Consider the following 4,536-nt stretch of genomic DNA (forward strand, 5'->3'; position numbering starts at 1 on the left):
GAAAGAATGGTAGTAGCTTCATGAGCTGCATCCACAGTTGTTCCATTTTTTAAATAAAAGAAACGAAACTCCCCCCCCAAAAAAGTCATGAAGAAATAGAAAATAAAAGACATTAAGGAAAAAAGCAAGAAAAAAAATTGCGAATGGCGAGAAGTGTCTGGGAAGCCCTATATATACCCCCGCACCGACGCAAGCGCCACTGTCGCGCAGTAGTCGTGAACTGCTCGTGAACTACTCGTGAACTTGACATGAGCTGTTCGTGAACTATGCGTGGCAGTTCATGACAGTCGTGGCATGGTGCGCACTTCCACGCACTGGCACACATCCTCCCGCATCGTCCCGACGAGTTCACGACGAGATCACGAACAGTTTGCGCATAGTTCACTACCCGGTCGCGAAATTTTGTCGTGACCAAAATTTTGAATGTTTCAAAATTCTCGTCCCGACATAGCACGCAGTCACGACGGGTTTACGCACACTTCACGCCAGTTTATGACTAGTTTGCGCACTGGCACGACTCGAGTTGTGCCAATGCGTGCCATGGAATCGTGCAAGTGTCAGCGTACCCTAAGTCTCTCCCTTCGAAAGAGCATGGTCTTAGGTCAGTAGGACCATGCCTCGGCCCGGGATTCACGAACGAAGCCCTTGCGAGAGCACTGTTCCGTGCCTAAAGATTTACCGGTAATATGATCCAGCTGGGTGGCACGGTGGTGTAGTGGTTAGCGCTGTCGCCTCACAGCAAGAAGGTCCGGGTTCGAGCCCCGTGGCCGGCAAGGGCCTTTCTGTGTGGAGTTTGCATGTTCTCCCCGTGTCCGCGTGGGTTTCCTCCGGGTGCTCCGGTTTCCCCCACAGTCCAAAGACATGCAGGTTAGGTTAACTGGTGACTCTAAATTGACCGTAGGTGTGAATGTGAGTGTGAATGGTTGTCTGTGTCTATGTGTCAGCCCTGTGATGACCTGGCGACTTGTCCAGGGTGTACCCCGCCTTTCGCCCGTAGTCAGCTGGGATAGGCTCCAGCTTGCCTGCGACCCTGTAGAAGGATAAAGCGGCTAGAGATAATGAGATGAGATTAGATGATCCAGCTGGAAACATAGACATGCAAGCGAGCAGCCTGCAATGACAAGGGAGCTAACTCATCCCAGGGTCAGCAAGTGGCACGGGCCGACATGGTTACCCCCCTTAGTACATTCTTTAGTGTCCAAGCGAGCGCACGCACGCACTATGGCACTCATTTGCTTTACAAAAATGTGTTTTACTTCGGTCAGATTCCATTGAGAATTCCTCCTTTTTTTGAACAAACACCTGAAATATAACATAATTGATAATGCGTCTGAAAAAGGCTTTGGACGAAATGTCTTAACTATTGGACGAAAAGGCATTGGATGAAATGACCTGTATTCGTACTCAATGGTCGGTAGAAGCGTCTTATCTTCAGAAAAGTCTGATTTTTAAAAATAATATGGGTCAAAACCACACATATCTATCTTCGCTCGACCGTTCGAATCGTGGTAATACTGAGAAAATTCAGCATTGTTTACAGACACGCTTTCAGCGGCTGCCGTCCTAGTTGCTCTGTATATCCACCATCATGGTGGACGCTCATGACGTAGCACATTTTGATCAAGTCATCTTTACTGCAAATCTATCAAATTGTATGAATGTTGATGGTTTTTGAAATGCTTTTAAAGGATGGCACCTATCACTGGAACTATCATGGAATTTGTGAGCCATTTTAAGGTTAGTGTGTGATGATGTGTGTGATGATTTAGACATGCAGTTGGCGCTTTTGCATTCTCATATCGTGTTATCTGTTACAACCAAACCGAAGAGAAAAAAAAACGGTGTTTGCATACAATATAAAAGATAAATTCCACAATGAAGCAGAAATATCAATTCCCAGACATTATATTGGTCACTTGTGTGCAGGTTGAAAGTACGCTGATATGAATTTTTGTACATTATGGGCTCAAACCAGAAAGAGAGGAAAACTGGGATCTGGAGCATTTTAGCCTTTCTTATTGGGCCTGGGATTGTCCGTGGATCCTGCGGACATGCACAATAAAGCTGCTTCATTTTTGGGCAGATGGGTTCGACTGGCATTTCATACCATACAGATGCAGAAATGCCAAACGTGTAGAGCGCATGTTTACAGACAAGCACAACAAAGTTCATACAATGCAAGTAGTTCAAGTACAGGTCCACTGTAGACATCATCGAAGCTCAGCACATTAGCATGACAGTAACACCAGAGTCAGACCAAATGATCACAAGACTATTATCCATTGTCTTATTCTTTTGCTTTCAGTCACACAATGATGATGCTGGATGAGCACAGTGCTTTAAGTATCTATGATAACAGTTCAGAAATAAGGTCTTGTTTAAAGACTTATAAAATAAGTTTATTTACTTCCTGTTTTTCTGATATTTTTCTACCTCCAACCTCTTCTGATCATCTCACATCACCTTGATCATTTTTACTCAGGATATTTCAATTCATTTTTTTTAAAGGGCACATTACATATAGGATGTACTGTATGCGTTTGCCCATTCTTTCTAAATTAATGCTACGCTGGCCCAAAAAACCACAGTTGCTTCAACTTGACACAGACCTGCAAACACAAAAAAATCAGCTGAAAGCAAGGGAGTAACTTTGATTTTGACATTGGTGGGGACACAAAAGTGATCCAAGGCAGAGCTTCCGAAAGGTGTTTTTTTTTTTTCCATTAGCAATCATAATTTCATGTCATGCAGATCTTATAGGTTAACAAGAGCAGTAATTAAGCTCAAATTTAGTTAAAATGATATTTGGATATATAATTTAGTGATTGCCTATTATAGCATGATTATGATTACATTAGTATTGCATTTGTAGTATACCCCCCATTCTTTTGTCTTTTTGTTGCCCCTCCATTTTCCATATTATGTCTTTTTGTTGCCTGTTTCTGTGTTCGTAACGTGTGTTATGATTTTCACTGCAGATGTGCTTCTGACTTCTTTTATGTTCATGCTGCAGTTACCAATATTCATCTGTAGGTGGCAGTAAAGGACCATGGATTTGTTGTATCTAGCCTAGCCTAGTAGTAGTAGAAAGAGGTCTCTGTAAAACGGTGAACGCAGCAGACTCAGCAGCAGACTCAGCGGCTGTCACGCTGTTGATTCTGAAATGCAAGTCGCACATCTGCATGGCCATGCAGTAGCCTACATCTGACTACTTACATTCTGTAAAACCATTAGGTCTATAAATTTAACATTCATTCATCGAGGATATTATCTAACACCAAGTTACATTGCTCCAGCATTCCTTTTCTCTGCAGCTATGCAGTAGCCTAGCTCTGATGCGTCCTGTCATGTTGCTAAACCTGCCTAAGGAGCCGCAGCAATACTTTTATGAAGGGTTTCCATACATCAAAAGGATTTTGTTGAGTTTTTAAAGCTCGATGGAAACCCTGCACTTACATTCTTGACTTTGAAGAAGAATGAACGAATGTCTCGTTTCTTGGGAGGGGGGCCGTCATCCATGATACTCAAGTCAGCATTCGAGTCGTAGGGCAAGCATGCATGGACATCGAAGTCCAGCTCAATTTGTAGGCTGACGGGGGTTGATGGGCAGGTAGTCACAGCTGCTGTGGGAAGTGTGCTGCTTTTACAGCAGATGGAGTGACAGCTGGGATAGCCAATCATGTAAGTTAGCGAGAAACAGATAGCTAATCAGAGAATGTATATCTACGTTAGAGGGGGGATTATTAGCAGTGTCATACATTTAACCCTTTGTGTGCCATATAATCATTGCTCAGGTTAGGACATCGGTTTTATTGATCGTGATTACACAGTAGCGGCTGAATATCGGTAGGGACACGTCCCTAGCGTCCCTACCCAAAATTACGCCCTAGGCTGAAAGCATTTTTGTTCTTCATCTGCAAGTCTGGAGGAATTTCCTGTGCACAAATTGGGATTTATGTATAAACTTGACTTAAAGTTGACATGGAAACGGTGTGTGCCGTTACACATACAGGTCCAATTTGGCTAGTGTGTGTGTTAATAAATAAATAAATAAATAAATAGAACAGAGTATTGAAAGTTTGTTTTTCATTTCCTACTCCAATTAAAGGGAGTCCATTATATTACTATACAATGCTGATCTCTTGTACCATGGCAATTTCCTGGTATTTAGTGATTTTTTTCAAGATTTAATCATTTGGGAAGAAAAAAAAAAGTCAGATATTTTGTCCAATTAGTGCTCTGTGCAAAGTAAGATACTCTTAGGCTTAAGATGGATGACTATTTTCAGAAGTAAATTTGAAAATAAGTCATGTGTATAAGGTCTGCATCGTTCATAATTTCATCGCTCTCATTCAAAAACAGGAGTGTCCCTCCAACACACAGAGTTCAGAAATGATATTTCTTCATTATTTTTCTTAGTTACTGGCCACACTACTTCTAATCTCCATTTGGATTGAATTGAATCCAAACTCTCATAACTGTCAAACATCAAGAGCTTAATTGCCTTCCAAACAGTGCTTACAGACCCTTGATCAC

The sequence above is a fragment of the Neoarius graeffei genome, chromosome 1 (assembly GCF_027579695.1).
Source record: "Neoarius graeffei isolate fNeoGra1 chromosome 1, fNeoGra1.pri, whole genome shotgun sequence".
Classification (NCBI taxonomy): domain Eukaryota; kingdom Metazoa; phylum Chordata; class Actinopteri; order Siluriformes; family Ariidae; genus Neoarius; species Neoarius graeffei.